The following is a 16,938-nucleotide window of genomic DNA, read 5'->3' as shown; positions in this document are numbered from 1 at the left end:
TCATACAAAACAATTTTTTCTGAACACAAGGGAATGACGCTGGAAATCTGCAAGGGCCAAAGAGCCAGATTAGGCACTGTAGCAGTTTGATATAATTGATGAATTCCTAAAATAAATATTGGAATATGCTGTGATCCAATCTGTGCCTGGGCATGATTCAGTTATGATTACGGCATGGTAGGTAATGATTAAGGCATGATGAAGAACAGAGTTGAGGGCTTTTAAATTTGGAGTTTTGATTTTAGAGTTTGATGCTGAAGACTTAAACTGGAGCCCTGGGAAGTCAGCATGCAGAGGAAAGAGAACCCAGCCCTAGGAAGGACAGAACCTTGAAGCCAGAGTAAAGCAAGCCCCAGGAATGTAGGAACCCAGGCAGTCTGACCCCTTGGAGGTGTCAGCAGCCATCTCACTCCCAATAGACTTTCAAGGGAAGTAACTTATGCTTTATGGCCTGGTATCTCTAAGCTCCTACCCCAAATAAATACCCTTTAGGAAAACCAACCAATTTCTGATATTTTGCATCAGCACCCCTTTGGCTGACTAATACCGGCACCAAGAAATGGAAGATAAAAACACACTCTCAGTAAAACAGTGGGACAAGGAGGAAATCTCCAAAGAAATCAATAACAACCTTGAGACTAATGAAAATGATAACACAACATATCAAAACTTATGGTATGGAGCATTACTGACAGTGAAATTCATAGCCATAAATTATACATCAAAAAAGAAGAAAGAGCAAACTTTGAAGACCTAAATGCACACTTGGAGGAATTAGTAAAAACACAATAAAGCAACCCCAAAGGAAGAAGAAAGAAAGAAAGAATGAAGATCAGAGGAGAAATAAATGAAACTGAAAATAAGAAAGCCATCAAAAAATAAACAAAGAAAGAGCTGGTTCTTTGAGAAGGTCAATAAAATTGACAAACCCTTAGCTAGACTAACAATGCAAAAAAGAAAGAAGATGCAAATACACAAAATAAGAAATGAGAAAGGGGATATCACCACTGACCCCACAGAAATAAAGACTATCATAAGAGGATACTTTGAAAAACTATATTCCAACAAGAAGAAAATTTACAGGAAATGTACAAATTCCTATAAACACATAAGCAGCTTATATTGATGAATGAAGAAGTTGATGATCTCAACAAACCAATCACAAGTAAAGAGAATCAGTCAATTAAAACCTCCCAACTAAGAAGAGCTCCAGGCCAGATTGCTTCACACATGAATTCTACCAAACATTACAGAAACTAACTCCATTCTTGCTAAAACTCTTCCAAAAAATTGAAATAGAGGGAAGATTGCCTAACTCATTCTATGATGCAAACATTACCCTAATACTAAAGCCAAAAAAAGACACCACGAGAAAGGAAAATTATAGACCAATCTCTCTAATGAACTGAGATGCAAAAATCCTCAACAAAGTACTTGCTAATCATATTCAACTACACATTAAATGAATTATACATCATGACCAAGTCGATTTCATTTCTTGTATGCAAGGATGGTTCAACATAAGAAAATCAATTAATGTAATATACCACATAAACACCTTGAAGGGAAAAACCCACATGATCATACCTAAAGAAGCAGAAAAAGCATTTGACAAAATAAAACATCTTTTCCTGATTAAAAAAACTGCAAAAGATAGGAATAGAAGGAAACTTACTGAATATGAAAAAGAGTATATATGAAAAAAACCACAGCTAACTTCATTTACAATGGTGAAATCTTAAAACCTTCCCTTCTAAGATCAGGAACATGACAAGGAGGCCCACTATCACCCCTTCTATTTAATTATTTGTGTTAGAAGTACTTGCTCAAGCACTGAAGCATGAACCAGACATAAAAGGCATACAAATTGGAAAGGGAGAAGCCAAAATTTCATTATTTGCAGATGACATGATCCTGTAAATAGAAAGTCCTGAGAAGTCTACAACAAAGCTTCTAGAACTTATAAATGAGTTCAGTAAAGTTGCAGGTTACAAGGTCAATGTGCAAAAATCAGTAGCATTTCTGTGCACCAATAATGAGCAATCTGAGGAGGAAATCAAGAAAAAAAATACCATTTACAATAGTAAATTAAAAATATATCTAGGAATAAATTTAAAGATGTAAAAGTCTTATATACAGAAAACTACACAACACTGTCCAAGGAAATCAAAGAAGACCTAAATAAATGGAAGAATATTCCCTTTCATGGATAGGAAGACTAAATATTATTAAGATGTCTGTCCTACCAAAACTGATCTACAGATTCAATGCAATCCCAATAAAATCAACACAGTACTTTTTAATGAACTGGAAAAATAACTATGAAATTTATTTGGAAAGGAAAGAGGCCCTGAATAGCCAAAAACCTATTGAAAAAGAAAAATGAAATTGGAGGAATAACACTACCTGACTTCCAAACATACTAGAAAACTCCAGTAATGAAAATGGCATGGCATTGCACAAGGATAGACACATTGACCAATGGAACCAAATCGAGAGTTCTGATATAAATTCTCATATATACAGGCATATGATTTTCAACAAGGTCACCAAACCCACTCAACTGGTAGAGAATGGCCTCTTCACCAAATGGTGCCTGGAGAACTGGATATCCATATGCAAAAGAATGAAAGAGGATTACCATCTCACATCTTATACAAAAATCAACTCAAGATGGATCAAAGACCTAAATATAAGAGCCAAGACCATAAAGACCTTTGAAAACAATGTAGGGAAGCATCTACAGGACCTTGTAATAGGAAATGGTTTCATGAACTTCACACCCAAAGCACGAGGAGCAAAAGAAGAAACAGGTAAATGGGACTTCCTCAAAATTAAAGCCCTTTGCACCTCAAAGGAGTTTACCAAGAAAGTGAAAAGACAGCCTTCCCAATGGGAGAAAATATTTGGTAACCAAATATCTAATAGGAGATGAATATCCTGTATATATAAAGAACTCCTATATCTTGAAAATAAAAAGACAAACAACCCATTAAAAAATGGGCAAGAAATTTGACCAGATGCTTCTCCAAAGATGAAATACAAATGGCTAAAAAGCACATGAAAAAAATACTCAGAATCACTAGCTATTAGGGAAATGCAAGTCAAAGCTTCAGTGAGATACCATTTATTCCCATAAGACTGGAGGCTATAAAAAAATCAGAAGACTACAAATTTCAGAAGAGTGTGGAGAAACGGAAACACTCATCAACTGCTCATGGGAATGCAGAAGGATCCAGCCATTCTGGAGGACAGTTTGGCAATTTCTCAAAAACCTAGGTATAGGCTTTCCATATGACCCAGCAATTCCACTGCTGGGTATATACCCAGAAGAACTGAAAACAAGCACACAAACAAATATATGCACACCCATGTTCATAGCTGCACTATTCACTATTGCCAAAAGTTGGAATCAACCCAAATGCCCATCAACAGATGAATGGATAAATAAAATGTGGTATATACATACAGTGGTATATACATACAATGGAATAATACTCAGCTCTAAGAAGGAATACAGTACAAATAATACAAACCTCATATTTTTTCAATGTAACATTTTTTGTGATCTATGTATCTTCAAAAAATACAATAAAATGATGTGGTGGGGGTTTGGGGAGTGGGATATATGGGAACCTCTTATATTTTTTAAAATTTTATTTTATTTTTCAATTATCTTTTTTTAAAGTTAATAGATAACACAAAATGTTACTTTATAAAACATAAGAGGTTCCCATATAACCCCACTCCCCCAACCCACTCCTCCCACATCAACAACCTCTTTCATCACTGCATTTGGTGAATACATTTTGGAGCACTGCTGCACCACAAGGATAATAGTTTATATTGTAGTTTACACTCTCCCCCAGTACATTCAGTGGGTTATAGCAGAATATATAATGTCCAGCATCAGTCCCTGCAATATAATTTAGAACAACTCCAAGTCCCAAAAATGACTCCTCATCATATCTCTTTTCTCCTCTCCCTGCCCTCAGCAACTACCATGGCCAATTTCTCCACATCACTGCTACAATTTCTTCCATTAGTAGCCACAATAGTTCTACAGTGGAATATCAGTAAATCCTCTCTAATCCATATTTTATCCCTCCAACCTGTGGACCCTGGGATGGTAATGTCCACTTGACCTCTATTTCAAGAGGGGACTTAGATCCCACATGGATGATGGATGCAATTCTCCTGCTTGCATTTGTAGGCACTCTCAATTCCCTGGAATGGCGGTTGACCGTCTTCACCTGCTGGCTGACCTGGGTAAGTCCAATGAACTGGATAATAGGAGGTACAACACTGCTGAGGCTCAGGACCCAGCTGGCACATGGCCAGTCCAGAGATTCAAGTCTCCTGAGTATACACCAACCCTAACACCCACCACTTTTACTGAAGTAAAAGTGACAGAAGAGTCAGTTTTATTTGTCACAGGCAAAACCTATAAACTACCCAAATTTTTATCAACAGATGAATTGATAGATACATTGTGCTGTGGCAATATAATGGAAAAATACTCTGTAATAAATTTACACAAACTATTGATAAAGTAAAAAACATGGCTGACTTTCAAAATAATTATGCTGAGTGAAAAATCCCAGATGAAAGAGAGTATATGCTGCATAATTCCATTTACATGAAATTCTAGAAAATGCAAACTAATCTATAGTGAAGAGAAAACAGCACTCATTGCATGAAGACAGAGGGGTGGGAGAGGAGAGAAGGGTAAGGATTACATTGCTGGACCCTATCTATAGAGTGTCTGATTCAATAATGTCTGGGTTCTAGCCTGAGAATTTGCAGTTTTCATGAGTCCCCAGGTGTTGCTGATGCTGCTGGTCCAGGGACCACACTGTAGTAGGGTCTATTTCTGCCATGGGGGTAGGGTAGGCTAGGGTAGGGGAATGATGTGGCCCTTGGTTTTTAACTGCAACTCTGTTGAGATTCAAGGCTCAATCGGCCTATGCACAGACCAAAGATTTAAGTCTCTGGGACACATATTAATGGCTATAGTGTTAATTACAGTTTCAAATAAAAGGGGTACAAGGATCATATGTAGGGAAATTTTAACTGTGCCTAACTGCTACATTGAGGAAATGTGTTATCATATATTCCAAGGTAAGGCCCAGTGACAAGTGCTGAGGTCATGGGGTTGCGTACCTTGCTTATAGTTCCTAGATGGCTTGAGGCTTTGTTTACTGTGGCAGTTAGTGACATCTGCCAGAGACATGTATAACTGTAATCTCTGGCATCACCTCCTCCCAACTCACTTGGAATCTCTTAGCCATAAAAACTCTTTTTAAATATTTAATGTTTCCCCCTTTTCATCAAGGTCTTTTTCCAAATGCATGGCTGGTTGGTGCTTTGTATTAATCACTCAGTACCAGGGAGACTCGTCCCTGTGTCATGTCCCGTGCCAGGGGGAATGTAATAAGTTTATTTGCTGAGTTTGCCTTAGAGAGAGGTTATGTTTGACCAAGGAGGAGGTTTTCAGGAGATAACTCTTAGGCAATAGATATTGTTATGCTAAGGGTCAGTTTTACAAGAATAAGGTTTATAAGTATAAGCATTAATATCTAGGATTTGGTGTATTGGTGTTTTCTTTTATTAAGCATTGTCTATGTACTCTGGAAATTCCTGCCACTCTGAGAATGTAGCAAGATTCCCCAGGATGGCAGTTTAATACTTTGTTAGTTATTGTGTGAGTTTCCACCCACTGAAATAACACCCAATAAACAAATCAACACAATCATATTTCATAGAGACATGCCCCAGGTGCACCCTTCCACACATATCCCCCCAGCAAGACACCCAGTGACCCCCGCCTGCCACAGTTGCCTAAAGAATACTCCTACAATTGTAGTTCCAACCACAGACCTCAACCTCCCAAGGTTACCTGTTCCTTCCTCCAGCCCTCCCCAGTTCTATGGATAGCCCAACTCCTCCAATCACACTAACACTCACACTCCATTGTTGACCCCATTAACATTGCTGCACCACTATCCCAATCCACTGCCAATCACCCATCCACCTTATTATAGACTCTTCCCAGATTGAGCATCGACTCACCACTCTATACTTTCTATCACCTGATAACCTATCTTCCAGATTCTACTTCTGTGAGACTGCTCACTTTCCTTACTTCATATCAGTGAGATCATGCAATATTTGACATTTAGTGATTGGATTACTTCACTCAGCATAAGATTCATCAATGTTGTGTGTGTCAATATGTCATTCCTTCTTTTTTTAGAATTATTTCATTACTCCAAAAAGAAAAATTCTAACCCCTTAATACTTCCATTGTACATATATACCACATTTTGTTTATCCACTCATCTATGGATGGAAACTTGGGCTGCTTCCAACTTTTGGCAATTGTGAATAATGCCGTAATGAACATTGGTGTGCATATATCTGTCCATACTCCTGCTTTCAATTCTTCTGAGTGGTAGAATTGCCAGATCATATGGCAGTTCTCTATTTAGCTTCCTGAGGAACTGCCAAACCATCCTCCATAGTGGCTGCACCATCCTACATTCCCACCAGCAGTGAATGAGTGTTCGATGGGTTGTTTGTCTTATTATTATTTTTTTTTGAGAAGTAAGATTTTAATAATATGTGCTGGAATTTAGGCCCTTATCAGATAGGTGTGTCCCAAATATTTTCTCCCATTAGTAGATTGCATTTTCACTTTCTTTAATAATTACTTTGAAAAACACAAGAGTTGATTTTGAGGAGGTCTCATTTATCTACATTTTCTTTTTTTTCTTGCACTTTGGGTATAAAGTTTATGAAATCATTGTTTTCTACAGATCTTGTAGATGCTGCCCTATATTATCTTCTAGGAGCGTTATGGTCTTGCCTTATTTTTAGGTTCAGATCCATCATTTTTTTCCTATGTTCTTTAATTAATTAATTATTTCCTGTTTTTTCTCTTTTCACCACCTTATTTATTTATTTATTTAAATATACTAGATCACACAAAATGTTACATTAAAAAATATGAGTTTTCCATATACCCCACTCCTCATACCCACCCTCCTCCCACATCAACTAGTTCTTTCATTAGTGTGATATCAGATCCTTCTTGAGTTTATTTTTGAATAGGGTGTGAGATAATGAACCTCTCATTTTTTTGGGTATAGATGTATAGTTCTTCAAGTAACCGTTGTTGAAGTGACTCTTCGGTCCCAGTTAAGTGGGCTTCATGGACTTGTCAGATTTCAAATGGGCAAATATGTGTGGGTATATATACGAGCTCTCTGGTTGCATTTGTCAGTATGCCTATCCTTGTGCCAATACCATGAAATTTTGACCACCATAACTTAGTGATATGTTTTAAAGTCAGGTAGTGTGATTCATTCAATTTCATTTTTCATTTTTGATATGTTTTTGGCTATTTGGAGGCCCATTGCCCTTCCAAATAAATTTGATCATTGGCTTTTCTGGTTCAGTGAAAAGTGCTGTTGGACCTTTTATGGGGATTGTGTTGAATTTGTAAATCATTTTGGGTGGGATAAACATCTCAATGATATTTAGTCTTCCAATCCATGAACATGGAATATTCTTCCATTTATTTAGGTCTTTTTTGATTTCCTTTAAAATATGTAGTTTGCTGTTTACAAGTCACTTACATCCTTAGTTAAGTTTATTCCTAGATATTTGAATCTTTTAGTTGCTTTGTAAATGAAATTTTTTTCCTGATTTTCCCCCTCAGATTGCTCATTATTGGTGTATAGAAATGTTACTGATTTTTGCATGTTGATCTTACATTCTACTGAACTCATTTATCAGTTCTAGAAGTTTTTTTGTAGATATTTCAGGGCGTTTTACATACAGGATCATGCCTTCTGTAAACAGTGAAACTTTTACTTTTATCTTTCCAATGTGGATGTCTTTTGTTTCTTTTTCTTGCAGAAATGCTTGAGCAAGTACTACTGATACAGTGTTAAATAAGAGCAGTGAGAATGGGCATGTATATCTTGTTTCATATCTTAGAGGGATAGCATTTAAACTTTCTCCAGTGAGCATGGTGTTAGCTGTGCATTTTTCTTATTTTCCCTTTAGGATGTTGACGAAATTTACTTCTAATCCTATCTTTTGAAATATTTTTATCAAAAATGATGCTGTGTTTTGTTGAATGCCTTTTCTACATTGATAGAGATAACTGTGATATTTTCCCCTTCAATTTCTTAATGTGGTAGTACATTAATTTTCTTATGTTGAATCATCCTTGCATACCTAGGTTAAAACCCAATTTATCATGGTGTATAATTTGATTGTTGTGTTGTTGGATTACACTAGCAAGTATTTTGTTGAGGGTTTTCACATCTAAATTCATTAGAGAGATTGGTCTGGAGATTTCTTTTCTTGTAGCATCTTTAGGTGACTATTGTATTAGGGTAATGTTGGCATCATAGAATGAGTTATGATTCTTCAATTTTTTGAAGTGTTTGAGAAGGATTGGTATGAGTTTTTCCCAGAATGATTGGTAGAATTCACGCATGAAGCCATCTTTTCCTAGTCTTTTCTTGGATGGGATATTTTTGATGATTGATTCAATCTTACTACTTGTGATTGATCTGTTGAGTTCTTCTGCTTATTCTTTTGTCTATGTAGATTGCTTGTGCATTTCTAGAAATTCATCCATTTCATCTAAATTGTCCATCTTGTTGGCATACAATTTTACAAAGTATCCTCTTATGATTCTCTTTATTTCTGTGGTGTCAGCCATGATATCCTCTCTCTCATTTTTAATTTTATTTACCTCTTTTTTTCTTTTTTGTATAGTAGTGGTTGGTCAATTTTATTAATATTCTCATAGAACCAGCTTTTGGTTTTGTTAATTCTTTCTAATATTTTTAAATTCTCAATTTCATTTAATTCTGCTCTAATTTTTGTTTTTTTCCCTCCTGCTATTTCTTTGAGATTAGTTTGTTGTTCTTTTTCTAATTTCTTCAAATATACAGTTAGGTCATTGATTTTAGTCTCCTCCTTCTCCTTCTCCTTTTCCTTCTCCTTCTCCAATTACCAGGGCCAGGGATTGAAGGATGGACCTCATATGTGGGAAGCCAGGGCTCAACCTCTGAATTACACTCCCTCCCCCAAGTTGGTTTTTTGTTTGTTTGTTTGTTTGTTTTTAGGGGGTGCTGAGGATCAAACCTGGGACATTGTATTTGGGAAATAGGTGCTCAACCACTCAAACTACATTTGCTCACTCTTCTTTTTTAATGTAGGCATTTAAGGCTATAAAATTTCCCCTCAGCATTGATTTAACAGCACCCCATAAATTTTGATTTATTGTGTTCTCATTTTCATTTGTTTTAAGTTAGTTACTGATTTCCCTGGCTATTTCTTCCTTGACTTACTGATTTTTTAAGAGTGTGTTGTTTATCTTCTATACCTTTGGGCCTATTCCAGTTTTTCATTATTTATTGATTTCCAGCTTCATTCCATTGTGGTCAGAGAAAGTGATTAGTATAATTTCAACCTTTCTAAATTCGTTGAGACTTGTTCTGTGATTGAGCATATGTTTTATCTCAGAGAAGGATCCATGAGCCCTCAATAAGAATGTATATTCTGCTGTTTTGGGGTATAATATTCTATATAAGTCCATTAGGTCTAGTTAGTGTAATATACTATTGAAGGTCTCTGTTTCTTTATTGAGCTTCTGTTGAGATGTTCTGTGTAATGGTGATAATGGTGTATTGAATTCCTGCACTATGACTGTGGGGAAACTTGGGTCTAAGGTGAATTTTATATAGAGAGAATATAGATGGGTCATATTTCCTTATCCATTCTGGCAATCTATGTCTTTAATTGGAACTTTTAATCTATTAACACTCAATATAATTACTGTAAAGGCAGTATTTGCATTAGCCTTTTTTTCTTTAGCCTTACATATGTCATATTTTTTTAAATTTAATTTTTATCCTTTTAGTTACTCCTATAAATATTATTCCTTTCTATACTCTCCTCCAATCCTCTGGCTCCTATTTTTTCCTTTCAACCTAGAGTTTAGTTTTATCCCTTCCTTCCTTCCTCCCTCCCTGCCTTTCTTACCTTGGACATCATATGTGGGAAGACAATGCTGAACCATTGAGTAGGATTTTTTCATTTGTTTGGTTGTTTTAAACAAAAAAAAAACTTAAGGAAATATTAGGGACTGAAACACCTGGACCTTATATATGGGAAGCAGGCCACTCAACCACTTGAGCCACATCTGCTGCCTCTTTATTATTCCTTGAAGGCCAGAACTACTGCTGAAAAATTCTCTAAATTTCCTTTTTTAATTATTTTTAAAAAAAATTGACACATAGATCACACAAAATGTTACATTGAAAAATATAAGAGGGCCCCATATACTCCACTCCCCACAACCCCCACTCCTCCCACATTGATAACTTCTTTCATTAGTGTGAAAAATTCATTTCATTTGAAGAGTACATTTTGGAGCATTGTTACAAAGAATGGATTATAGTTTATATTGTAGTTTACACTGTCTCCCAGTCCATTCAATGGGTTATTGCATGATATATAATGTCCTGCATCTGTCCCTGCAATTAAATTGAGAACAACTCCAAGTCCCCAAAATGCCCCAATATCACACCTCTTTTTCCCTCTCCCTGCCTTCAGCAACCCCATGACCACTGTCTCTGCATCAACGATATTTCTTCCATTGCAAGAGTCACAATAATTTTATAGTAGAATACCAGTAAGTCCACTCTAAGCAATATTTTATTCCTCCATCTTGAAGACCCTGGGATGGCAATGTCCTCCACTTCGCCTCTAAATTGAGACGGGGCTTAGATCTCACATGGCTGATGGGTGGAATTTTCCTGCTTGCAACTATAAACTCTCTCAGTTCCCTGGAATGGTGGTTGACCATCCTCATTTCCCTGTTAGCTGACCTGCCATGACTATAGGACCTGGGTGTCTCCATAGCCCTCCAGAGCACCACTATCTGAGTTTGTATCTACTTTGGCTGTCTCCGAGATCCTGCTGAGATATTTGTAAGCATGATCCTTCTGATGACCTCCCAACTCATTTTGAAGTCTCTTAGCCATATAAACTCATTTGTCTTTACAATTTCTCCCTTTTATTCAAGGTTTTTTTCTAATTGCATCACCAACTGATGTTTGGTGCTAGCCCCTTGGTGTCAGAGAGGCTCATCCCTGGGGGTCATGATCCACACTGAGGGGGAAGGTAATGCATTTATATGCTGAGTTTGGCTTAGAAAGTGGCCACATTTGAGCAACAATGAGGTATTCAAGAGGTAACTCTTAGGCACCATGCAGCTCAAGGCATAGTTGAAATTTCAAGCACACAGGCTCATAAGCATAGACTTCAGTATCAAGGGTCTGTCATTGGGAGATCCTTCTTCACTGGGCTTTGCCTTTGCACTTCAGTGATTTTTGCTGCTCAGTTGGGGGGTGTGACAGAGTTCCCCAGAATGTAAACTCAGCACTTCCTCACTTGTGTGAAACTCTACCCACTATGCCAATACTCAACAAACATCCAAACATATCTATATATACACCTTATATGCATGCCCTGGAGAGCTCCCTCCTCCCAGACATGCCTCATCAATGACACCCCACATCAGAGCTCTTCCCCTGCCATAGTTGAGCCCTACTGTGCTTCAAAACTTCTTAAAAATTGAGTCCAATATATTGCCAAATTCAATTAATAGGAAAATGAAATAGTAATGAGTGTTTTAAAAATTAGAAATAGAATACATAATAATTTAGAAAAACTAAAATAAAGTAAAAAATAAATTGGGGTACTAAAAAATGAAAAATATCATAAGAAGCTTTTTTTCAAGGTTTTGCCTTCCATTAGTCTAATAGGTGTTACCCTTTATGTACAGTTGTAAATCAATCTCTTCCATTTCTTTCTCAGGGTCTAAATCCTTTAAAAAAATTTTTTTTGAATTATGCCTTCAAAAAAGTTTTAGGTCACACTAAAGTCACACATAGAATATAGCAAATGCCCATATACCCAACATCAAACCCTTTCCCCCCTTCCCCAGAAATAATCTTTTTACATGTGGTTGTTACATTTGTTGCAACTGCTGTACAAATATTGAAACATAGTTACTAACCATGGTTCCATTATGGCTTACATTATGGTTTACATTTTAGACTGAACACTTTTATAAACTTTTGGTTACATTATGGTTTACATTATGGTTTAAATTTTAGACTACTGTATTAGTCAGCCAAAGGGGACCTGATACAGAATACCAGAAATTGATTGGTTTTTATAAAGGATATTTATTTGGGGTAGGAGTTTATAGATTCCAAGCCATAAAGTCTACGTTATTTCCCTCACCAACGTCTATTTTCATGTGTTGGAGCAAGATGGCTGCTGACATCTGCAAGGGTTCAGGCTTCCTGGGTTCCTCCTTTCCAGGGTTTTGCTTCTCTCTGGGTTCAAGGTTCCCTTCATCCTGGGGTGGGCTTCTCTTTCCACTGCATGCTGACTTCCCAGGGCTCCAGCTTAAGGCTTCAGTATCAAACTCCAACATCAAAACTCCAACATCAAAAACCACCAACTCTGTTCTTTTCCATACCCTCTATCTGTGAGTCCCCACCCACAAAAGGGTGGACACTCACAGCCCTAATCATAACTCAGTCATACCCAGGTCCAAGTCAGATTACAAGCATAATCCAATATCTATTTTTGGAATTCATAACCATATCTGTTAAGCAGTTACTCCTCATTCTCCCATCCCCACAGCCTCTGGCAACCACTAACATGCCATCTCTAAAGGTTTGCCTATTCTGAACATTTTATGCAAACAGAATCATACAATATGAGGCATTTTGTGCCTGGCTTTTTTCCTTTAGCATAATGTTTTCAAGTTTCATACATGTTGTAGAAATGTATCAGTATTCCATTCCTGTCATGGCTAAATAATATTCCATTGTATGGATAAACCATATTTTGTCTGTTACCATTCATCCAAACATCATTTGGGTTGTTTCTAGCCTTTGTCTATTGTGAATAGTGCTGCTGCTAACATTAGAGAGAGAACATTTTACACCCATTTGACTGACAAAACTTTGAGAAGACTGACAATACCAATTATTGAAGAAGTCTCTTTTTAAGGGTATGTTGCTGATGCGAGTGTGAATTTGTTTAATTATGTTGGAAAAGAACTTGGCATTCTCTTGTGAAAGGGAACATTGACATTTGCTTTATGATCTAGCAATTTCATTCCTAAGTATATATTCAAAAGAAATATTAACATATAAGTACCAGGAAATATATCCATTAAAGTTAAAAGCAGTGTTGTTCCTAAGAGTAAAAAATTAGAATCCATTCAAATGTGTATCAAATGCATATCAAATGTGTATCTTTCAAAAAGTGTTCAAATAATGTAAAGGGAAGGAAAAAATTAAGCAGTGTGGACATTGAAATTTTTTTTTGTTTGTTTGTTTTTTAGGGAGAAAAACCTTGTATGTTTGTATTGCTGAAGTGAAAAAGGAAAAAAAATGATAACAATTGCTGGAGGAATTCACTACTCAAACCCTTAGCCTCAGTTTGTCTCCTAGTTTTGAGAATATTGCACATACCTTCAATGGATTTTTTTTCAAGCCAGATATATTTTTAATAATTTAAGGAAACAGTTTGGGTAAAATTTTGTATTTATTAAATCCTCTGATTGTTAATTATAATATCAAACCATAAGTCATCCTACAAGGGATTATACCAAATACTTCCTGCCTTATTCTGAGTTATAAATGTATAATTTTCAGTTAATTTTTAAGCATTTTTTCAATTTTATTGATACATATTAATAAAGCATAAGTCCTTCCAAAAATTACAATAAATTGTTTTCAGTATAATCACGTTTGTGCATTCATCACCCCAAACACTCCCAGAACACTTTCATTATTCCAATAGTAACAATAAACAGAGAGGGTGGGGCAAGATGGTGGCTGAGTGAACTTACCTGAGAATATCTCCTGCAAAGAAATGGCTGGGCAGCGTTGGAGGTTCTTCGGGACCAGGCTGTTTCAGGATTTTTGCAGGACGGGTGGTGTCTGGACATCAATTTGGTGGGAAGGTAACAGAGAAAATAAGTCTATAAAATATAATTGAGACTTTACATGGAGGTCTGGGCTGCCTGGAATGCTCCCTCATAGGGTAGGCGGAGCCACAGCACTAGGTGCTGCCGTGGCTTTTTTTTTTTTTTTTGAGGCTCTGCAGTACTGGGAAATTCATAAGCCCTGAGCGGCCTATTGGGGGGTTAATAGGACAGAAGGCGCTTGCAGACCAATTTGGGGAGACAATGGGAGTTTTAATGCGAAGTGGGGGAATTTTTGATTGCGGGTGCAAACAATAGTGCTTCTGCCTAGAGTCCCGCCCCACCCCAAGCCCGGCTGCCAATCTATAGTGGACTTAAATTGATAGCAATAAAGAGATGCCACCAGGGTCTGGCAGGGTGGGGGATGTTTGGAAGCCAATTAGGGGAATATTTTGCGAAGCGTGGGAATTTCGGGTTTGGACTCTGTTATTAGCATTTCCAGCTGGAGCCCCACTTATGGGCCTGGCTTTTGATCTGCATCATTAAATTGGCTGCAGTGTAGAGGTGCCCCCAGTTGGCCATTCTGGGAGATCACAGGGTGGGAGGGGTCCTGAAGACAAATTGGTGATACATCCACAGAATAGACCCCAGTGAGTGAGTGAATTGTGGGGTACAGACACACAGGATAGAGCCTGCAGATGTGACCTCACCCATAGGGCTGGCATCCAGCTGCGGGGATCCCTGAAGGCTGTGATGCACTGCAGTGCTCCCAGGCTCCCTGTTAACTGGACTTGAGGTTGCCAAGTCTGAGTCCCCTAAACCCTGGTGGCCCACACCCCAGAGACTCACACCTCTTGAGTCTTCAATATCTCAGACTTTCCATCCCTGAACCCATCATGCCCTGAGGTCCATCGGAGGTTCTCAAATGTCCTAGCCCTCAAGATTTGCCTTTTATCTTTTTCATTTTGTTTTGTTTTTATTTTATTTTATTTTATTTTTTAATGTCCTGATTGCTAACATTGCACTATCCCCTAGTCTTTTCTCCCAGCATATCCCCCAAAGTCTTTTTTTTTTAGTTATTTAGGGTTTTTTAAATTTTATTGTTAGTGTGGCTGCTGTGGTTGGTGTATATCTTTTTTTTTCTTTTCCCTACCTGTTCCCCGCCCTTTACCCACCCCCTTTTTCTTTCTCCCTTTTTTCTCTTTTTTTTCCTCTCTCTCTTTTGTCCCTCATTTTCTTATTTTATTTTATCTTAACTACACAATAGGTGCTGCAGGGAACACCTCACATTTGCTGGGTTTCCTCATCCTCCACTGCCTCATTTCTGTGTGAATTGATTTTGGCTACCTACACTATCCCCTTTCCCCTACATCTTGATATCCTCCATCATCTACTGTGTCTCCTATATTCCACCTCCCTATCTTTGATCCACAAAGTGTCTAACTCTTAATTTCTAATACCTTTATTTTGTTTTCTGTCTGTTATCCACTCTTGAAACTATTACCTTTCTTTTCTCTTTCCATCTCTCATGAAAACAATAGCTTTTTAATTCATACAATATTCCTCCCATATTCAGTTGACTATCTCATTATAGATACTCTACCTACTGCTATAACTCTACACAACTTACATGAATCTAACATCCATCCTCCCGGGTCTCATATTGTTGCTCTGTTAACATATATCACCAATACTACTTTACACTGTTTCCTTGCTTACACAATTGCCTTTCCCCAGCCCTACTACTTTCCTTTAAAGTGAAATCAACCAACAATAAGAAATTAGAATAAGAAGAACAAAGTGACAAAGAGAAGATATTACACTTACGCAAAAACAACAGCTAATTAATCTCCAAGACTAGACAAAGAAGCTAAGGAACTGATTAAACCCATCAAGATAAAATGATGACCAGACAGCAACAAAAATCTACAAACCAAACCATTAATCAGGAAAACATGGCTGAATCCAATGAACAAACTAAAAATCAGAAAGGGAAGCAGAACTTCGCACAAGAAATGAAAGATCTCAGAACATTTATCACTGACAAATTTAATGAAGTAAAGGAAGAGGTTAACAACATGGAGGCAACACGTGGAGGGGAAATTGCAGACATACACAAAAAGATAACAGATATGATGGGAATGAACACCACAGTTCAAGAAATCAAAAATACACTTGCAGCAAATATCAGCAGACTAGAAGAGGCAGAGCAGAGAATTAGGGATGTGGAAGACAGTACATCGGAAATCATCACATAGTAGAATTGATCGATAAAAAGATAGAAAAAATCCAGCGAGGACTTAGGGACCTGAATGCTAATGCAAAACGCTCAAACATACATATTATAGGCATTCCAGAAGGAGAAGAGAAGGGAAAGGGATCAGAAGGAGTGTTGCAGGAAATAATGGCTGAAAATTTCCCAAATCTACTGAAAGACACAGATGTACATATCCAAGAAGCACAGTGCACTCCAATTGTCATAAACCCCAGAGGCCCACCCCAAGACACATACTTGTCAAATTATCCAATGCTCAAGAAAAAGAGAAAATGCTAAAAGCAGCAAGAGAAAAGAAAATCATCACATACAAGGGAAGCTCCATAAGATTAAGTGCTGATTTCTCATCTGAAACCATGGAGGCAAGAAGGCAGTGGTATGATACAGTCAAGGTACTAAAGGAAAAAAATTTCCAACCAAGAATACTCCATCCAGCTAAACTAGCATTCAAAAATGATGGAGAGTTCAAAACAATCACAGATAAACAGGAACTGAAAGAGTATGCCAACAAGAAACCTCCTCTTCAAGAAATTCTAAAGGGAGTACTGTAGGAAGAAAGAAAAAAACAGGACAGGCAGAGTTGGAGGAGAGTGTAAGAGCAACAAAAAAGACAAAAAGAGAA

At 37.3% G+C, this 16,938-nt stretch overlaps 1 protein-coding gene across 1 annotated transcript in view; it reads right to left on the bottom strand.

Annotated features, from left to right (window-relative positions):
- Window positions 1–13,319: 13,319 nt before the first annotated feature.
- Window positions 13,320–16,938, bottom strand: part of LOC101426976 (interferon-gamma-inducible GTPase 10-like) — a 117,497-nt gene continuing 113,878 nt past the window's right edge. The window contains exon 4 of the transcript XR_009182413.2: window positions 13,320–14,057. The gene's annotated coding sequence lies outside the window, so the exon portion shown is untranslated. The remainder of the gene's footprint in view (window positions 14,058–16,938) is intronic.

This window comes from Dasypus novemcinctus, chromosome 2 (genome assembly GCF_030445035.2).
Source record: "Dasypus novemcinctus isolate mDasNov1 chromosome 2, mDasNov1.1.hap2, whole genome shotgun sequence".
Taxonomy (NCBI): Eukaryota; Metazoa; Chordata; class Mammalia; order Cingulata; family Dasypodidae; genus Dasypus; species Dasypus novemcinctus.
The sequence above is the reverse complement of the archived record's forward strand: the minus strand, read 5'-3'. Positions and strand labels throughout refer to the sequence as shown.